The sequence below is a fragment of the Ammospiza nelsoni genome, chromosome 6, assembly GCF_027579445.1.
Source record: "Ammospiza nelsoni isolate bAmmNel1 chromosome 6, bAmmNel1.pri, whole genome shotgun sequence".
Lineage (NCBI taxonomy): Eukaryota > Metazoa > Chordata > Aves > Passeriformes > Passerellidae > Ammospiza > Ammospiza nelsoni.
Window position 1 is genome coordinate 54,464,134 of NC_080638.1, and position 13,506 is coordinate 54,477,639.

A 13,506-nucleotide genomic window follows, 5' to 3' on the forward strand; every position below is an offset into this window, starting at 1 on the left:
CCAACCTGCAAACTCACAGAAAGCATTTCTGGAGAGGGGCTCTTTGTGCAGCCTTTGTGATGGTGTAAGCTATCAGTGATGGGAGGGGTTTCACATATGCTTCCTAAAGTAATGATATTTATGTACAGATTTGTGTGTTTAGCCTGGAGGCATTAGAGTGGCATCTGAGCTGTCCTGGGACATCCCTGGGTGTGAGATGTCTGTCAGGTTGCACTATTGTTTGTGGAGAGGTTGCAAAAGAAGTCAAGCTTGAAGCAGGTTTCACATAGTGGGATCAAAGAATGTTTGAGGAGAAATTGGAAGAGCAGGGGATGCTGACATTTCATTTTCCAGTGAATTGGACATGTGCTGAATTCAGGTCTCTGCATTCCCCTGCTTACTGAAGATTTCATTTTACTTTGCAGCACCTGATGAGTGTCTCATAAGAGACTGCTGAATTCACAGCACTTTGTTAAGAGGTAACTGGAAATATTGGTATTTCTTGACCATCAGTCAAACTATGGTTGCAGCTGCCCTTTGAGGCAACAGTAGCAAGACAATGAGCTTGTAAAGACAATTCATAGGAGTGAATCAGAGATTGCCCATGCAAGAATGCATCCTATGACATCCTTCAGGATGTCTAGAGACCGGATACAAGGTGTGGGTGAGCCCACCTCCCAGGCAAATCTGCTTTGAGCTGTCCCAGACTGTACCTGTAGCTTTGGCTGAGCAGAGACAGGTTGTGCAATGTCAGTGAGACACCGGAGCTGTTGCTCATTTGTGGCAGGTAAAGTCTGGAAAGAGATAACAGCCTTCCTAGAAACTGTGGTCTTATAGGTGAAGAAACTTGTGGACTAAAAAAAAAAAAAAAAAAAGACAAGGTCTTCTTGGAGCTGCCACTGCCTACATGTCTATTGGAACAGATTTGGCTAAACTTCTCATGTGTGGTAGAAAAATAGAGAGCTTGGATGCTATTAGGGGTTAGGAGCCTGCAGTGAAGTTTCCTTTCCCAATTGATCAGCAGGTTTTAAGGAAAAAGACTTTCCAGACAGGCAAAAGAACTTTTAAAAAGACTGCCATTCCAATTTCCTGCTGCTGCCCTGCACACTGCCCAGGGACCCTGGCACAGCCCCACAGCAGGCAGGGACATCACACAGGGCTCGTTCAATTGTCCCAGCTGGGACCTCGCCCTCAGGCTGGCCTGGAGCCTGGAATGGGAGCCTGGGCTGGGAGCCTCTTCCATTTCCTTCACACAGTGGAACAGGAGGCCTTCTCCCAAGCCCTGGGCACAGCCCATTTCACTCCAGCACAGCCTCTCCCTGATCCTGTCAGGAGATTGTGGGGTAGATGCTCCCTGCCTGCCACCTCCTGGGAAAGCCTTGGGAAACCTGTCCATGCTCTACTTCAAAAAAACCCTCTACATCCACAGATTGCATGAGAAATGGTCAGTGCCTGTGTAGAAACAATGCCTGCAAGGAAGAAGCAGAATCTTTGCTGTAGGCTGGTGTCACCACTGAGGAGTTTGTCTCAGGCTCACAAAGGCAGTATCTCCTTTGTGCCAAACATTCAGAAGCCTGGGAAAGTCCCAATTTTGATGCCCACCCTAAAGAATAGGGTCACATTGGAGATAGCTTGATACAGAGAGCTGCAGCAAGGCTGGTGGATAGAGCTGTAGCAGAGAGCCTTGGTTGCCTCTGGGAGAGTACACATTCAGGAAATATAGGCAGGGAAACAAGCTGGACTCATGCCCTGTTCTGATTCTTTGTGTATGAGAAGCTGGAAGTATTTTGTTTTCTGCTTTTCATACTTAAAAAAAAGAATCCAACATCAAGTTGTGTTTTGGCAGAGGTCTCCTCAGAAGATCTAGAGAAGTAGAGTGGGAGGTTTTGCAGCTTCTAGTGAAATAGGGAGAGGAGGAGGTGTTGAACTGTAAAGATTTTTTTCTTCCAACTGTTGGTTGGGGGTGGAGTTAGATAAATGTTAGCTAAATACAGATTGCTTAAAACATTTTGTAGGAAAAGCAATTCAAGTTGGAATTCATCAGTTTTTACTTGCACTGTCATAATAGTATTAATTCTCTAGTGAACAAAAAACAAACAGGGCAGACAAGAGCTGAATTGCTACTGTAAAAACAAGAGACAAAATTTTTGTACCATCTTCACACAAAGATGACTGAGTGCCCATTTCTCCTTAAGTTTGCACATTCTTTGCTACTTCTCTTACAATAAGCATAGGAGAAAGGAGTACATGGGACTTAAACTTCAACCCATTGCAGTACACAATGCCTCACCCTCTTCTCAATGTACTCACAGTGCACAGCACCAGGGGGATTTCTGACCTGGCAGTGGCAGGGCTTTAGGAAGTACAAGTATACAGGCTGGGCAAAACTAATTTCTCAGGCCTAGAAATGCAGATGAGGATTGGGGGCTCTAGGTGGAGGACAAGGCTGACAACTCAGCCTGTCAGAAGGTACCTCTTAGATGGAGAAAAAAGCATTCTGATGGCTATTTATGATCCTTGAACCAGTTAGTGGTCCCCCACTGACTGATCCTAAACAGAAGCCAGTATGATGAAAAAAAGCAGGCCTGGAGAAACAGACTGATTGCAGATTGGTTTCCACTATGAACCTTCAGGAACATCAGCTGGAAATCCAGCTTGAGTCCCCAGCAAGGTGGAGAGAGCAGTGACCTGCTCAGCACCAGGGAGCACAGCCAGGGACAGGTTACACCACACTGCGGAGCAAGGAAGGGATGAACCTATGAGGCACCCTGGCTGGAGGAAGAGGGGACACTGCCCTGCCTCTGAGTGACACCAAGATACAAAGACCAGCAATAGGTGCAAGACCCTTGACATGGACCATGTTGTTGGAATCATGCAGCAGGACCCATAAACAAGAAGGGTGCAGACATAAAATGGACACAAGTGCTGTCATGTCATCCAAGACTTTGTCACAGCGAGGTTCCAACACCTTCCACAGACAAGGTGACTGCACGAGTGAAGACAGATAGCAATGAACTGAGCAACATCAATAGGCACCAGCAACAGCAATGGGAATCACTGGCAACTTCTCACTTTTCTCCCCAAGAAAAATTAAAAGTGAAATATGTATCACTAGAAAAATTCTCATTGTTACAAAGAGCTTGCATAAATGCACAAGGCAGCTCTGGACAGTGTAGCCAGGAACCCAAATGCTTCCCCTGCCCTCCAAGTAATTGTGCAAAAAGCAAATAAATAAAACTTCTAAGATGCACAAGAAAACTTGAATTCCAGACCTCAGACAACTGATCCACAAGGGAACCAGTTCTCAATAATGTATGCCAGGCACATGCATGTGAATATTGCAGAGTTTTGTGATTTCCTGAGGACAGGAGATAAAAAAGCAAAAATTAAGTCAAAATACCATAGCAGAAGTTCTCATGAAAATAAACAGGCTGCTCTGAACTCCATCACTATTAGCAGAGAGAAGAAAAAGACTGATGAAAAGTATGTTCCTGATTGAAGCTGCAAAAGATCAGCTAGAGAAAAAGCTAAATGTTATTGACAGCTTTGCCCAGGAACATGAGATGGCAAGCACAAAGCAGTGTGTGGTATCCTTCCCAAACCCCAAGCTGCAACCACAGTGACTCAATCATCACTGACATGGAAATACTCTATCTGTGAAGGACAAAGAATACTTTAAGCAGACCTTTTAATTCATTATGTTGAATAGATATTACTTGAATCAAAATTCATTTTTATCATCATAAAGGTAGAATCTTATATTATGAGCAAATATCACCTCAGAGGATTTCAAAGTGATTGCCAACAAAGTACAGACCTAGACAGCAACCCACCATTACACTCCTGCCATTTTCTCTCAGCAGCTTTGTAAAGAAATCTTTGAAATAAGATTTATCTCCTCAGCTGAACCTGAGAAAGGAATCTACCCCAAGGATGGGGAAATTCAAAATTTCCTCAGTATGTTTAATCTACAGCAACAATCAGAATGAAAGTGTGCTGTTGCCTGTTCGAAGGCAATCCTTCTGGCAAACCAGCACTAAGCAAAGCCTACAACACTGTCAAGAACAAGCTTCCAATGCAACTTGGGTTTTGTCCTATTCTTCCATTGACCATATTTTCCACATCTAAACAAATGGAAGAACAGCAGCTATCATGTGACCATTTCATATTGGCTCTCAGAAAGTCTTTGACAGGGCAGACAGAGACTTCACATGGCAGATGTTGTCTGACACCAGAGCAGTCACAGGGAAGGTCCATCCAGCCCAATGTCCTGGCTCCAACAGCAGCCAACAAGAGATGTTTAGGGAAAGAAAACAGGTATGGAGCATGCACAGAGTGATTTATTCCCCCCCAAGGATGTCCCACTCTCATTTCCCACCCCAAACACCTAGGATTTAAGGTTTCACTGAGCCAGAAAACCACCCTCTCATTTAATTGCCTTCAGTGGATTTTAATTTTCCTTGACTACCTACTCACTTTGTGAGTCCCCGTAAAATTCTGTCATCTACATCCCTTGGCAACGCAATTCACAGATCAACTGTGTGGAAAACAATTAACCTCTTTTGCATTCTGAGGCAACCTCCTGTTAATTACACTTGATGGTCTTCAGTTCTCACACTGACAAGAGAAAGGGTATGACCCTCACACATTCAACTCTCCCATTGCCTCCTGGGATTTCATAGACCTCTCCTATATTCCCCATTTCTCTCTTTCAGGCTGAAGATTTGTGATAAGCTAGAAATATTTAGTTACCTAAATCTAGAGGAACCATGCAGACATCTAGAAATGTTCAGTGCTACTACTGTGTAACAAGACCAAATGCTTCTCCTTCCCTGTGCTGGAACCAATACTCACTCCTTGGAAGGAATTGGTCTTTCTCATGGAAACTGCAGTTCCAGGTTTGGAACAGTGATCTGGGCTTATCTAACAACATTTATGTCCTGAGTGATAAACAGGATGCAACAGCATACCCACAACCTAGTTTGAAACCAGCCAGCAGCAAACAAAATCTTAAAATCAGAGGGGAAAAAAGTCAGTTTGTCCTCAAAGGACCTCCTAGAAACAGCATTTTTGAGAATTTCTGATGCATTTACTTAGCTTTGCAGCAGTTTTCCTAAATCTGGTAGCTTCATCCACTGCAGATAGCAGTTTTGGTTGTTTTTTTTTCCCCCACTATCAGTAGTGGAATTCCAGCACTAAGCTGCAGCTCTTTAGCAGTAGTGCACTAAGCAGAGGTTGGAGTGTTAGAGGAAAGGTAAATCCAGCCAACAGCAGTGAAACAGCTTTTACCATCCATGAATGCCTGCTGCAGATGTTCAGAATAAAGTGGTCAGGCACAACAAAAACTGCTCAGATCTTACAGTACACAAGTCCACGTGCAGCTGTACCAGCAGCAGCGGAGTGAAGAATCGTCTTGGGTGTGTCCTACAAAACTTGGGCAAAAAGGTCTCTGAACAAACCCTGTTATAGGCAAACCCCAAGTGCAAACCAGCCTACTGTCATCCCTGCAATATAAAAGCAAAGACATCAATGATTTTATGCTGGAACAGGTTGAGAAAATGAAAAGCATTTGTCCACAGTAGGACTGCCTGGTAGGGAGAAGCTCTGCACCCTACATCTGGCAGGTGAGATATGGGTCAGGATGACCAGGGGGTGGGCTGGAGCTCAGCAGGAGCATCAGAACCAAACTGATGTCAAGTAAGGTGATCCCTTCAGTATCAGCAAAGCTCTTACATGCTGCCTGAACTTTGAGGGCTGATACAGCCTCCTTATTACAGCTTTTGGGTTTGAGATGCCTCAATTCTGTGTCCAATCTCATGACACTCAGTGTTGATTATATCATAATAAAAAGGGTTTCAGCTGTTCATATGGCCTAAGAAAAGGCCTAATTTTATCTGTCTGTAAAGTGTTCAATATAATCCTAAAACACCCACCTTTTTGCCTTTGAATTGGAACATTGATGTTGCTTTGACTTCTGCCTCCTGGTATAGCATTAGGAAAGAAAAGAGAGCCAATTTTCAAAACATTTTCTGTTGCAAACTTATATAACTTCACAAAATAATATTGCTAGACAACTTAGAGCACTAGTTTACAGATCTGTAAGCTTTTTAGTAGCAGTCCAAAATTATTGTCTCCCAATATTGCCCGACTTTGGAGGAGCCTTGCCAGTTTCTATCAGCCAGGAAATCTGTTCCTTGGGCTCATTCACAGAACATTCTGAGCATCTTTGGCAAAACATTTGGCTTGAGGAACAGAAGAAGTAGTCACTCTGAAATGAACTCCAAAGTAAGTATATAGGCAGCAGTAAGCAAAATTCTACAGCAAATTCATTTTCATGTGAGTGAACCGGCACCAAAACATTCACAGCCTGACATTTCAACATCCTCATGCCCCTAACAAAAGCAAAATAGAAATTCGTGTTTTCTCACCCCAAGGTCCTCGCTTCCAGCTGCCCTTTCATACCAGAGCTTTCAGCATCTTTATGCACACATCTCCCCCACAGCATTTAGCTTCAGTTCTCCTTCCCTCTGGCTCCTCCTGCCCTTACAGAGGGTCAGAGAAGAATTACTCTGATCTCCAGAACGTCCAAGGAGCATCACCTACAAGACAATAAGCAGCATCACAATTCACCTCACTCTTACTCTATCACAGAGTACAAAATAATCAGAGATGCCTCTCTGTTGGTTTGCTTTATAAATTATTGTGCATAGCTGTGGCAAAAATAGCAGTGCCACCATCCACCATAGTTTAAGATTTTTGTTGGCTCACATGTTTCAGTTGTAAACCATCAGCTGATCAGGAGTATTTACTTATCATTAGCACCAATTAAATAATAACTTTAAGGTGCTCTTAGTGACACCACACAAAAAAAATTGTGAAGGGATTTCACCTGCTCTATATCACTTCTCACCCTCCAAAAATAATGTGGCTTTAATGACTCCTGCTCAGTGGGGCTCTTTGCTGCCCACTGCCAGTTACACTCTGGTTTTTTACAGGTGCCCCATACAAAGAGAAGGATGATTTCTTGCTCAGACAAAACGAGGTGTACAGCCCCTTGGCAGAGCTGTTTCACAGGGTACCTGCACAGCAGAAGTGCCCGCCAGAACAACCCACCAGCAGCCCGTCTCCATCCCCAGGGTCTGACACCTCCCTGACCCCCTCCCTCGGCAGCGCTGGGGCTTTGGGCACAGCCTCCTTGCCTGCGGCCTCTTTCCTGCCTTGTGGAAGGGAAAAAAATCACGGAACAGAGTCGAGCTTCCTTTTGTTTGCCTGCCCCAGCATCCCTGAGTCACCGGTGAGGGTGCGTGGTGCCTGCGGTGACACGCCGAGCCCAGCACGGCGCCGGGATCGCACGGAGCGCGGGGCGGCCCCGTACAAACAAGTCATGGCTGTTTTCCTTGGTTACAGCGTGATCCTCACCAAGCAACACAAAGCACGCTCTCCACCTCTCTGTTCCAGGCCCACGTTGCTCTCCAGGGTACCGAATCCGTGCCAGCCTGTCAGCAGTGTCCCACGGCCATTCCCCACTTGTGCTCACCACTTCCCACAGGGATGCTGCTGGACCCTCGCTCTGCTGGCCGTGTGTCACTGCTCCATCGCAGGGCAGGAGCACCTCACACACCCCGCTGGGGAGGAGCCAGGTACCCGAGGGTTTGCCACCCACACAGGGTATAAACACAGCCCCATCATCCTGCATTCACAAAGCTCTTCTGGAAACCTTGAAACAACTCTCAGAGAGCCCTGTCTGCCTCACACTTGCTTCAGATACTATAAAAAATAAGTAAAATGTTTATAAGGTATCTGCTGTTGGCTTTTGATAGCCTGTTTCTCCAGCACGGATAGAAAGAATAAAGGGAGCTCTACAGGGAAGAGATTGCACTGAGGAATATTTCTAAATCACTGATCAGTGAAGGAAATAAAGGGCCTTAGAGCTTGTTGCTCACTTAAAGCAAACAAACAAACAAAAAAGATCATTGACTTTATTGGGACTCCTCTAGGCAAAGCATTTATCTAAAGTACAATATATTTTTATTGTGCCACTGAGAGCTGGATGCAAATATTTATAAATTTTCCTTTGAGGAGGTTAGCACTCAGCTGTTTTAAATTGCTTTGTGTGCTACAAAAATCTTTAAACCAGACATCCCTCACATTTAAAAGATGCTTGCAGAGAGGCATGGGCCCACATTTGGAAAACACCAAATGTCTAAATGGGTGAAGCCACCCTCCCCAACAGGAGGCTGAGGGTGAATTACCCTGCAGCAGACCCTCAGTGATGGTGTGTGGACGAGGACCCACTGAGTCTGGACCAGCCCTGAAAGGGCAGAGCAGAGCTGGCATCAGTGGAATCCCCTGGGAAGCAGCTCCCCAACCCAGGTGCATTGGGAGCTGTGCCAGGCAGAAACCCAGGGGCTCAAGGACACTGCAGCCTGGTGGGGTTGGCTGCTGGCCACTGCTAACAGGAACAGAGTTCCCTCATTCAAAACTCATTCAGGTATCTCTGCACTCACCATGCTCTCTTTGGGACTACAGAGCCAGCCCACTGTTGGTAACGTGCAGCTGTGCTAAGGCAGTGGCAGACCAGGCTGTAAGTGAGGTAAGGAGTGCAGGAAGGTTTTATCTTATGTTGTAACAGCTGATATGTTGGAACAACTGGACAAACTCTGACCCAGAAAGGGTTTGGATATCCTACAACTTGTCTTTTTTGCAGTTGTGTTAATTTATCACCAAGGATGGAGCCTGCAGAGGCTGTGGAGAGCACATAGGGCTGGCATGCGACCTGCTTGGTGCTGCTTGGCTGCACTGAACTGAAATCAGTGGCACTGGGGCAGTACAGCTCACTGTTCAGGCCACACAGTATTTTATAGGTGTCTTTTGAAACCATTTTCTCCTGTACACTGAAGGAAATATTCTCTGTCTCTTCCAGTACAGGAATTAGGGGCAGAAATTGAAGGCTGCTTCATAGTGAAGCCCAGCTTCAAAACAAGCAAAAGCAAGTTGTTCTTCAGAGAGCAGATGGCCTTATGGGACCCCTTGCTGATGATGTTTTGCATGCTAAAAGTCTGCATGCATTCAGGAGGAAGCAGGAGAAGTTCCTGGGAAAGGAAACTACAGAATGTTGCTACATGCACACTGCAAACCATGTTTAGCTCAGGAAGCCCTAAGCTGAAAATGGTTGGAGGCTGCAGGAGTATCTGATGTATCTGTTTTCTTCTTGCTTTTCTCTGCACACCCATTTATGATGCCCTTCAGAAACAGGATGCTGGGCTGGATGGACCTATGGCCAGGAGTGGTATTGCCAGATTTGTGGTTTTTAAAATCAAGCCACCCTGATCCAAGTCGTCTTTACACCAGTATGACAGTGTCTGTACATTGGGACAAAAATAAACTACGTGGGACCCATGAAAAGGAAGAGCTGAAGGATGCAGGAATCTAAAACAAGAAGTGAGAAGAGAAGGCGGCTCCCAGGAGCAGCCATGCCACAGAATGCAAAGTTTTCTCTTTGCATTGGATGATACCCTGGCCCTTACCTTTCTTCCCTGGGCCCTGATGAGGACAACTGCAGCTGACCAGCTCCTGGGCCAGGATGGTCACAGTCCCCTCACCAGCCCAGAAGGAAAGCCATCTGCAGGGACATAAAGACACAGAAAGGAAAGGAGCAATTCCATTTTGGTCCAGGGTCTCACCACTCCCACTCCTCACAGGCAACCCTTTTTCTTTGCACTGGGCATTTTGTACATGTTTGTCTGGGAGAACCTGCCCTGGGTGAAGTAGCAGAGGGGCACAGGTGTGTGGAGTCCAGCCATACAGCTAATCCTCAGCCATAAACATGGACAAAATAAAGTATCAGGCTGCTTTCTCTTTCTCTTTTTCTTTTTCTTTTCCTTTTTTTTTCCCCCCATCTTTTGAAACTGGCAACAAGAAGTGTTTTCCACTTCTTCTGTTCCCTGTGTTGCTGCTGCTTCCACTGAGCTCTCCATACCTCGGCTCTCCAGGATAGCAGTGCACATGCCCCATCTGGAGGCACTAAAGGAAGAATTGTTTGGCCAGTATCACTCTGAGGACGTCTGTCCTGCCCAGGGAGGCTCAGCAGGAGCACTGGAACCTCCTGGCCTGTTCCCATGGGCAGGGAAGGCTCAGAAGCAGGAGTTACTGGGAGCTACTGGTGCCCATGTTCGGCAGCAGCCCAATGGTGCCAGCATGGGCACATTTGAAACGTTTTGGCCTTTCAGGAATAAGAATAACAGTGATTAAATGTAAACCAGCATGTGGACATGTCCAAATACTGCTGGACTGAAGGGTGTAACATAGGAAGGCAGCAAATGTGTGTCTGGTGTCAGAGCAGCACAGGTCTGTCCCTGCACCACAGCGAGTCTCACCAAGGGCACCGAGTGTGAGCGAAGCATGAAATCCAGGTGACAATAGGCAGTCAGTCACAAGGAAGCATCTTCCTGGGGGCTGTTGACATTATTATTCTAGATCAAGAAGTAAATCCTACGTGTTAGTTACTTAGCAGATGAAGTTACCATGCCAACTCATATGCTACCTTTTTTTTTTAATTATTATTATTGCAAGAGTAGGCAGCGCTCCCTTGAGATTTCACAAAAGGGGAGGAAAAATGTCAAAGTGCCAAGAATATAATGGAATTTCTAGCCTCAGCCCTATTTTCCATAGATCTGTTTTTCAGCTTACATCCTGCTCCTTCTCATGGCAGCAGCGAGGCTAAGCCAAGAGACTCTCTGAATGGTAATTTAGTGGCCAGCCCACGATATTGTGGTGCTACACTCCAGTGATCTGCAGTTCTCTACCCCCGCTTCACACAATATTCAGGGAACTAATGCAAGGAGCTGGTGCCAAATGATTGCACAGCCTTCCCCCAACCTCTCCTTGACTTCTCTGCATTTCTTTCTTTGTTCACTGTTTCTCTTTGCCTTCCCATCTGTCTTCATTCCTCTGCTGAAAGGGTTTTTATTTCTGACAGCTATTTTCCTTTTTTTCCTCTGTTGTCTTTACTTGTTTTCCTTCACAAAATGTATTACATTCCTGTCTCTTCCCCCCACTCAGTGCTGCCTCTTCTGCTCTCCATCATCTCTAGCCCCCCTAGCAGAGTGTGGGCCCTCCAGGGGAGCAGATGTGGGGGCCACCAGAGGGATGCTGGGAAGCAGGGAATTAGCTGTCCATACCAGTAACCATGTCAAATAAGCCCTGGTTCAGCCTGAACACAAGAAAGGCTTTGCCTCTCACATGTGGTGTGTTAAATATTCCTGGAGGTAGGGCAAAAAGTCTCCCTAAATTTAGTGCACTTTGCTTTCTGTTTTGAGATTTAAAGCCACTCAATTCCAAGAAACACGGGTGCTGTAGCCTCTCCCAGGGAAAATCCAGTGATGGAGCATGTATGAAAGGAGAGGGGCTGCAGGGAGGAGGTTGGGGGCAGGATGTGACTGCCAACTTCCTACACCTCTTTGGGAACCTGCGTAGGATTGGTGTGTTGAGGCACAACAAGGCTCCTGAGCGCCTACGAAAGGGAGCGGATTGAGCTGAGCGCAGCCTCTGCTGGCGCTGCCCGCTGGCACAGCCCGGAGCCCCTGGCACCGCCTGCTGGCACAGCCCGGAGCCCCTGGCACCGCCTGCTGGCACAGCCCAGAGCCCCTGGCGCCGCAGGAGCCACTCGTGCCCGCGGCTGCTGCGTGTGCCAACACTGCCCCGTGTTTGCTCCACACGCGGCGGCGATGGGGAAGGGTTCCTGGCAGGGGCTGTGCACATCCTGGGAGACGTGGGAGGGGTCTGGGAACTCGCTATTCTCGCAGCAGAGGTGGGCAGCGTGACACAATCAGCACTGTCAGATCTTGGTCCAGACCTTATATCCCTTGTAAAAAAACATTGAATCCAGGGTTCGCCTTCACCAAGAGTCAGCTCCACCTCCAAAGAAGAAGCACTGTACCTGCACTAGTTTCACACCCTATTTTCTTTAAAACCTCTATGTTAACCAGAAAAACAGGGCACAGACCTTTGTCCCAAGTAATGGTTCTTTCACTATTTGCCTTACGTGGCTTTATCCTGCTTATCTGTCCACAGTCCGGGTCAGTAAAGCTCAAGGATGTGATATGGGCTGTGACTCAGCAGCTGGCTTGTGACCACAACCAAACAGGATGCATTAATTTGTCCTGCTCTACAACCATGGCCAAGTCCTGCTTTTTATCTTACTGAGAGATCTTGGCTATTGACCATTGTATTCAAATGCTGTCAGGTGCACTGGCCACCCAGATGTGCTCCTCAGTTGTTGATAGACAACACAGCAGGTAAATATGCAGTTCTAACTTTCTACAATGTATTCTGATGCTTGGCTTTTCAAGGTCAGGTTTTACACATCTATTTCACTTCTTCTGTTGCCACTGGACTCCACAACATGTGGAAGCCTGACTCAGTGATCTATAACAGGACTTCCCAAAAGTGCCCAGTGTCTGGCAGCTGTGCTCCCACCAAAGCTGCTGAGCATGAGGCAAATCCATACTAATTTCATGCCACCTGCTCCTCAAAGATATAAAAAATTCTTAGGAAGCATCAAGCTGAAGCAGAACCAGTCAGACTTTGGAAAGGCTGCTCACAGGGATGAGGACCATCCCCATGTATCAGTGCTGCTGAAGGCATGGAGGTGATTCAATAAATTACACCAGTGCAATTACTGGTTTGCACAAAATGACCTGAGTCAGGGCAGGAGATTATTTCCATCTCAGCTCAGTGTTGTAGCACCATGGGTTGTACAAGGTGATGCAGTGTGTAGTAAATCTGAAGCCAAACTACACTGAGTAACTCAGAGCGCACAACTGCATCTTGAGTGGAGTGGGAATTGTGTGACAGAATATGATGGTGAAAAAAACAACAAAAGCCTAATAGGGAAGGAACAGAGAAATCAAGTAAGGAAAATCAAAAAGGCTCATTTGTTATATTCTTTCAATCTGATAAAAGTCAATAAGATATTAGAGACAAGTGTTTAATAGGTCAAAGAAGAGGAGATGACTGACATTTCTCTGTGATGTGGTACAAAGATAATCACAACAAAGCCAAGTTTTCTAAACATCAGTCTAGCAGATGAGGCCAGAGAGGCAATTAAAATGCGGGACACAAAATGTGCCATAGCCACAGAAGCAATACAAATTTGGCTTCATTGTTTATCCTTTGATTTTTTTAGCAGGCTGCGGAAGATATTTGTGCTAGGATTTAAAATGTGATTTACTGCTCCCATTGCTATTTTGCAATTGTAGAGAGGGAGGATTTACACACCTTAGTGTCATCATCTCTCATCCTCATTCACACCTTCCAAGAAAATGTGTCTCAAATGGCTGATTAGAAAACAATGCAGAAGAGTCAATGCCCTTGGAATCTGGTTAATTTAAACACATCTATGTTTGCTGTTCTGGAGAACTGCTAGATATGGACCAAAATCCAAATTCCTGCCTGAGAGAGGACTGCAGCCTGACTCAGAGCAAAGCTCTGTGGTTCCAGCATGCGTGCCAGGCACTGCCATGGGAG